The sequence below is a fragment of the Pezoporus occidentalis genome, unplaced genomic scaffold (genome assembly GCF_034315485.1).
Source record: "Pezoporus occidentalis ecotype Australia unplaced genomic scaffold, CSIRO_AGI_Poc_V1 ctg94, whole genome shotgun sequence".
Lineage (NCBI taxonomy): Eukaryota > Metazoa > Chordata > Aves > Psittaciformes > Psittacidae > Pezoporus > Pezoporus occidentalis.
Genome location: NW_026916304.1, coordinates 528,867 through 537,172, shown reverse-complemented (window position 1 = coordinate 537,172; position 8,306 = coordinate 528,867).

The following is an 8,306-nucleotide window of genomic DNA, read 5'->3' as shown; positions in this document are numbered from 1 at the left end:
GTCAGACACTTCAGTATTAATGACAGGCTGCAAAAATACTTCTGAAAAACTCTGACTTGCTGCCTGTATGCAGTCACATCAATCATTCTGGTTTACACGCGAGCTGCATAAGGTTAAGATGTGCTTTATCTGCTGTGCACTGGCCATGCAGACAGCAAAAGTGTGGAGACAGAGCCACAATTTCTTACTCTTAAGGAATCTCAGCTACAAGCAAAAGAGAGGGAACCTCAGAGCTGGCACTGGATAGAGAACTGATCTCAGCCCAGGATGGGTTGGTTGAGTGACTCATGCAGCAGGGCTCAGATATCCCAGACACAAACGTTACTAAATAGTCAACAAAATGGAACTTGCAGTGCACAATAGCTGATAGTTACTGCTTCAGAGCTGGATGCTGTTGCATGAAGAGAAGCTGAAATTACTCTTTGTGATAAAGGTAATGGTGTACAGTTCGTAACTTAGTTATAACAACACCTCAAGCATTTCTACAAAACTTAATTTAATATTCCATCTCATTAAAAACCTTATTATAGAAACCACTTACAGGCTTTACAAAAGCATTTTCATATTATTAGGGAAGGATCTTTATAAAGAACAATTTGAATGCAAAACACACATGTAGAATAAGTTGCTTATAGTGAAACTAGCTAAATGAAATTGGCTGTCAGCAAACCTCCCAACAAGTTTCCTCATCTGAGTTACAAATGGACTGTGCTTTTGTGTACTCAGACCTTTTTCTAATAGAAAGAGTGTGCCAGAGAATTCAAGCAATTGAGATAATAATACAAGCATTGGCCATAATCCCTCTCTGAGGACCTAAATATCCCAGAGCAGGCAATGATGAGCATGTGCAGTTGATTAGAACAAGTGGTGTAACTCACATCCATAGAAATTTCTCTCTCAAGCTATAACAGTTCTTTAAGAGTGGAAATGAGAAACAATATTGAATCTTAGGGGAAGGCTGTACTGCAGTTGTGCTGGAAATGAAGTTTTGATCTAGTTAGAAAGGTATTTGTTATGTTTGGCTACTAAATAAGCTACTGTTTTATTATTTTTATTGACTACCATATTGTGACATTGGGTGGTGATAGACCAGTGGAATTAGTCATTCAAAGAATGAGCTAAAAGTGATCTTGTTTCATCTATGCAACTGATTTTCAAATGAGGGAATAGACTAACAGTGATTAATGAATGGTTTATCATCAGAATAGAAACCAAGAAGGGTTTACATCATCAGGATTCTTCCCTGACATTATTTGTAGTTGCTGTTCATAGCACATCACTTTTAGAAGCCTGTAATACTTCCATCTTCTATAACATTTTTATACTGGTGTTTTAAATTTGGGGCAGGAACAGATTCAAGTAGGCAACATATGAAATCACAGTAAACGACAAAATTTGTTGTTTTCAATAATGCTTACAATGTTAATCTGCAGATTCCCCTCTTAATGAATTTGTAGTGTTTTCTACGGACAAAATAAATGCAAAAGGTCACATTATTATCCCCTAAAACTGCTGTGGAGTCATCAGAGAATACCACATCCTGTATTTTACATTTGCTTGTGAACAGGCCACTTGGGCTGGAGAGGAGGAAGAGATCCTGCTCCATCTCCCAAGGATGTGTGCCAGGGGAGGTTTAGATGGAGCTGAGGAACAATTCCTTCCCCACAAGGTACTCAGGCATTGGAACAGGCTGCCCAGGGCAGTGCTGCAGTCACCAGCCCTGCAAGTGTTCACACACTGTGGAGACGAGGCCTCAGTGCCATGGGTCAGTGGTGGCCTTGGCAGGCCTGGAGTAAGGGTTGGTCTTAAAGGTCTTTCCAACCTGGCTGATTCTATGATTCAATGATATATGGTTATTAATGCCCACTGATGATGAAAACACCATACCAGAGCCAGGCAGTGTGATAGTCGCCCTTTCCCTAGGTAAACCCCAGGCAAAACCAGACCAGGCTGGGCTGCACTGGTTTGAAACCAGCTTTAGAAAGTCAAACTTTGTATTTCATACACTATGCTATTTCATCATCCTCTAGTGCATTTGCTCACAATCTTTCCTTTCGTCGCAGCAATAGGTCTCATTTACAAGCAGGGAGGACATAAAGAGAACAGGGTATTTTTCCTGTTCTTTTCAATATCTGTTCCATTGATGCTGCCCTTGTGGGCTTTCTACTGCTGTACCTCACTCCCAATGCAAATGTCATCATGAGGTAAAAATAAACTTTAAGACTACCTAACAAAGTAGTTTTGTTTGCCTTTAGCAATTTAATATAGCTTCAGCATAAAAGTTTGCCCACATGTGGATGAAAAAGCTTCAGTGCATCTGTGTGGGCACTACGCAGCTGACTTTTCCCTCTTCTGGGCCCATGGGCTGAAATGATTTAAAATTGCCTGATCATCTTTTAAGTACATAGCCACAAAGTTCAGCTGGTGCTTTGTGATTACATCTTAGCTCGAAAGCCAGGAAGCCAAAGTGGTGACACTGAGCCTACAACTCAAGTGCCTTTAGCACTTCTTTTGTATGGAGACTGTTGACACAGAGACAACAAAAGATGGTAGAAAATCCATCGTAGTCACACACTTTCATAATCTAATTTGGTCATTGTGGCCACGCTGCTCCATTTTAGGGAATGCTTGATAATTCAGCAAAATAACAAATGGGAATTCATTATCAGGACTTAGCGATGTGAACCAAAAGCAGATTAACATGTTGGGTTTTTCAGGCAGTTGGGTTATCTCAGGAAGACAACAGCAGGTTCTGAGGCAGAGGCTGAACTTTTCCACCATATCAGCTGTGCCATCAAATAGGCTGTCATGATCCTGGTTCTTACTGTTCCGTGCCAACAAAACTGGCTTTCTATCACTTCTAAGAGTTCCGTAACAGGATGTTATTCACTGCTAATGTATTTTGGTTCATCTAAATGCAGAAAGAACCTGTGACAGGTCATAGTGTATCACTCTTTTATTTTTAGTCCGTGTCCATAATTTACCGTATTCGTGGCTACAAGGGCTCCACAACTGATTCAGGGCTGTGATAGAGGCTCAAATCAACTTAGAAAAAGAGCATTAGCATTATCATCTGTCCAAAGTACAAACCAGAAAACTCGGATTCAATTTAGCAGCTGAGAGTAGGCTGGAGATGCTTCACCTGCTCCTAATAATGGCACTAGCGCAACGCGACCAGATACGTTAGATAAGGGTTTCCTGGTTTAATGGTGAGCATAAATAAAGAGGAGCGGTGCTCTGCTGATGCAAAATGACATAGCTTGTTGCAATAATGGAGCTGCAATGATCTAGCAGAGTGTCTGGAGACAGTTTAAAGATACAGTTTTCATGGAACTTGGCAGGACCACTCCAATCCGTGAGATCAGACAGAGCTGGCAAATAGTCAGAAACAACATTTTGCCTGTCAAAATCCAAAGCTTCCATTTCTGGGGTTTCTGGAAAGCAAAGAGTGGGCAGATGGGTTCTGTTTTCTCCTCCTTTAATTCTACCAGCTAGAGAGCCAGCCAGCGGACTTAAGAGTTCCTGCATCTTGACATGACAGTTAATCTTTTCTTCTTTCATGACACTGATATATTAAATATTGGCGATCAGGTTTTATTTACTGCTCTCACTTCCTGCAATCCAATCAGATGAGTCTTCCCAGCTGCCCTTAAAGCAGGGCAAATCTCCACTTCTAAACCATTCGTAAACAAATCCTCAGTGTTCACTGTCAGATCTAAGCTGGGAGGTCTTTTATGTGAGCACAAGCAGATCACTGTCAACAGACAAGTATCACTTGTCAAGAAACCCTAGGATAAAGTCCTACCATCCAGCAGTGCATTCCAGGTATGTAGATGAAATGGTGCAACAGGGAAGCTACAATATATAATTTATAATTACCACATTTCTCTCCTCCTCAAAATTGTCTTCTTTCCATAAAATCAGACCATTTCCTAATCAAGCTACTGTTCTGCTTCAAAAAATAAGATGTAAAGTATCCTAAACAGTAATGAATAGCTTAAAGTCTTGCTTTGCATATTCATAATGCTCTGGCTCTGAGGATATCAGATCATGCTTCATAAACTTTAATTGAGCTGCCTATATCCCTATGACATAGGAAAAGATTGCTTCCTGTGTTTTATAGCTAAGGAAATACAGAGGCAAATCCTGCCCGTGAGCAAATGGTCACAGAGAGGCTCCTCGCTGCCTTACCAGCACAGTGCTACTCTAAAGCAGTACTCCAAACTTACGTTATAGGTAAGGAACAAGAGGAAGATACTCCAGCTTTCAATACCAAGGAGCCAGGTTCTTCTCTGGAGGAAGCAAACAGTACCATTGTGGTACCTGCCTCAGTCTGAAGGACAGGGGTTCCCTCCATGTTTCTCCATGTTCGTTACCAGGCAGCTTGCTCATGGCTACAGATGCACCTCTGGCCTTCAGTAACTTAAAAATTCCCATTCCATACTTTTCAAGTCATCCCCAGGGCAAGTGAAATAAGGAATATATATGGAAGCTAATTCTGCTGTCTGGAAATGAAGAGTTCTTGGGTGAGCCGATGACTACAGCTTTTACTTTACATAGCTTCACATTTCAGATGTTTAAAGTGTTTTCAGAGGCTGTTACCATAAGCACAGGCAAATGACATGTTCATGGTTTTCCAGTTTTCTAGGTTAACTCATGACCTCCGTTGTTCTTATTGTGGTTGTTCTCATGGCTCTGCCTTGTGGCAACCTACAGACACCCACTCCAGAGCTCTGGCATTATGCACATGCAAACGTGCAGTAGACACCTCGTATGTGAAATGCAGCCACTGCAAATAGAGAAATCATTTCCAAACAGCAGAAGGGAATACCACAATTAGCTGTTGACAGGCTTAAATGCACATGAAGTAACCCTCAGTGGTCACCCTGCTCTCTGTTCTCCAAGACATTATCATCAACCGAGTCCTACTTCCACATCATGAACCCTCATGTCATTTACAGGAGGACAGGACAAGGCTGTCTATGAAACAAGCTGCCCAAGTCACCATTCATCATTCACATTTTAGTACCACGTAAACTGAGCACCGCACACAGAAAAGAATGATCGTGCACCACATGATGGCATTAAGTGGCCATAAGAAACAAGTAATGGCTTTGGTGTGACAACAGCATTGTTCTATTTGAGTCAAAGCAGAAGTCTTGAACAGGTATAATCAAGAGTAACAAGACAAGTGTGACAAACAGCAGGACACAAAGCATTTTACTGGGGGAAAAAAAGGGCATGATTTGATTAGTAGTCATTTTCAAGACAAATGACTGTCAGTGGTTGTAGCTGCCTCTCATGGAAAGGCATTTAAAACCATTTTTACTAAATTAACATTGGTTTTGTTTCCCTGTTTTGTATTGCTGGCTCCAGACATGTGGGGCAGCATCCTCGCTTCTCCAGCAAGTACTTTTGTTCCCTTTTGGTTAAGCTATGGAGAAACAAAAGGTCCGAACCTCACAGGGGAAATCACCTGCCTTCCCATTCCATTCATTGCTAGCCTAGAGCTGCATTGAACTGTCTCCCTTTGGACCCTGGGAGTGTTCCCACAATAGAAACAGCAGCAATGTGACACATTTTTGTGCACATTATACCCAGTAGCACCCCCAAATTACTGTGTGACAGCCATAGCCCAGCCTCCCCACACCGAGGGGATAGAGGAAAGGCTCTGAACAAGCATAAACTTGCCACATTTCCCCCATTCCTAAGGAAGAACTACATCTGAAACTGCCTTTCTAGGATTCTAGGACCTGTTTATTCTGCCATTATTAGAGATCTATACCTCTTCAATGGGGAAATGTCTATGAATGGGCAGAGTAATATTTTAGCTTCAAATAAATCACTTGGAATTCCAGTTTGTCCTGAGTTCCAGGACAATTGGAATGGAACAATTGGAACTCAATCCAGAGTTCCCCAAGGCCACATACTGTCAGTCTGGAGCAGTATCTCTGACTGAAGAAGCGGAAGCCACCAGGTCAGGTATGGTCTCTAGGTCACTCATTGTGGCACAAGACTTCCTAACCTGGGGAGCCAGGCGCTTCCTGTTGCTACCGATCTCATTTTTTCAGCATGTGCATGACAAGCAGCGAAGCAGATGAACTTTTAAGGAACAAAGATACTTTTTTAATGCAAATGCTCCCAGTCCCTCAGAATAAAGATAAGGAAATATGGAAAATATAGGCTATATAAGCAGAATTGTTCCGACACAAAGGAACATTTAGCAAGACTTTCCAGAAGGCAGCTTTGTGAAGTCAGCAGGCCTGAGATGACAACATCCACTGTTTATTACTTACAATTAGTGATTTCTCTCTCCAACTTCAGTGGCCATATTACTATGTGGGAACCCAGCACGGTTATCCTCATTTATGGATAGCTGAAAACTATCTTCTCCTAGAGATTATAATCCAACATCAGTTTGTGTGTCTGTATACGTATAGTTAAAGATCACAGAAGCATAGAATGGCTTGGGTTGGAAAGGACCTGAAGATCATCTGGTCCAACACTCCTCCTGATGCATCCCAGGACACTCCACTCTTGTCCCTCCTGGCTCAAGGGCCAGCTCATGGTCAACTCATCATCCACCAATACACCCATGTCCTCTCCAGCTGAACTGCTGTCTAGTGGGTCACCCCTAAACTGTGCTGGTACTTGGGGTTCTTCCTCCCCAGGTGCACTTGCTCTCGTTGAACCTCATTAGGTTTCTCTCCACCCAGTTCTCCAGCCTACATTGTTCCGCCTACAGGGAAATCTTTCCTGCTCTGATGACAAGCCAGGCTGGGACCAGGATGCCCCCAGTACTATTGCAGTCTCTGCAGCTGACACTGAACACCATGAAACAGTTGTGCTCCTTTTTGACAGTGATTCCTGTGCTTAGTTAGAAAACATCAGAGATGGTGTGTGATGAAAGGCCACGATCTTGTGACAGGTAGATCATTATTGCAGCAGCTAATTACCCTTTGCTGATTCGTGGATGAGATTAGCATCAATGAAGCTGAGGAAATCTATCAGGAACAAAAAGGGACACAAAAGACAAACAATGGCAATTAAATCCCTTGGTTAAACAGAGCAGGGAGAAGCTGACAGAAGGCAGGGTGCTTCCTCTGCACTGGGCAGAGAAGAGGAAAGATATCAGTAAATAACAGCTTCTTTGGATCTGGGTACTGCACAGACAAAATCCCTAAAAGGATTTGAACATATATGCTTAGAGATAATTCCATACGTACAGATTCAGGTTTGAAGACAGCAACATGGGGTGACATTGTTAGAGGCTCTCTGCAGTGATAAACTTCACTTGTATTGAGGTCAATGGGATTGCTTTCTACATGGCTTAAGTGGGAACTGAACTAGGTCAGTGCCAAAGTGCTTTTGGAAATCACCTGTGTGGTAAGCAATCAGGTACAGTGTGCTCCTTGCCTTTAGTGACAGCTTAGGGACATCGAACTCCATGAAGTCCCTCTTGATGACAAAGACACTATTATGTCTACAAAGCCAAGGGAATTGTGTGTGTGCGTACAAAAAAAACCCAAACCCAACCTAATAAAACCCCCATTTGAACTGTACTTAATAGGTTACAAAATTCCATATTGGAAATTTTACGAAGAGATGGAATATGTCTATTTCAGTCTCCTCTTTAGGAATTCCCTGCCCAATTAGGAAGAAAGAGCACCTAAGGACAAGACTGAAACAGCCATCTTTCAGTAGAGCAATAATTCCCCATTTACAGTGGGGAATTATTAACCACTAAAAAGTCAGGCAAGGTTTGGAATGGAAGAGTTCCCAAATCCTTCCCCCTAGCAATAACATCCCAGCAATGCTATATCAGAGTAACAGATAGGGAATGAGGAAAATCCTCAGGAAAAAAAGGATGATTTATGAAAAGATTAGACACACAAGTGTGTGTTGAATATGCATGCACAATTGCATGCTTAATTTGCACACCCAATTATTGCCATTGTGCATAAAATTGAATAATTACCCATGAAAATAACTGATTATGGTTATTTACTCCCATAATTACTTGATTTGCACATACAATCATGGTAATTAGGCACACAAATTAGTCATCACACAATTGCATGCCTAACCTTATTAAGAATCTGAATCAATGCGTTTAGTTTAAATTGCCTTTGTCCAATTCTGGTGTACTATGATTTTGGTTATAGCTGGGTTTGGAACTGATGTATGGAGTGGAGAGCAGCTTCCCAGTGCGTCTCTACCCTGGTGCCACCCTTCAGGCACCTCAGCTCATACACAAATGTTGAAGGAACTGACATAAAAAGGGGGGGAAATAAAAATGCAACAAG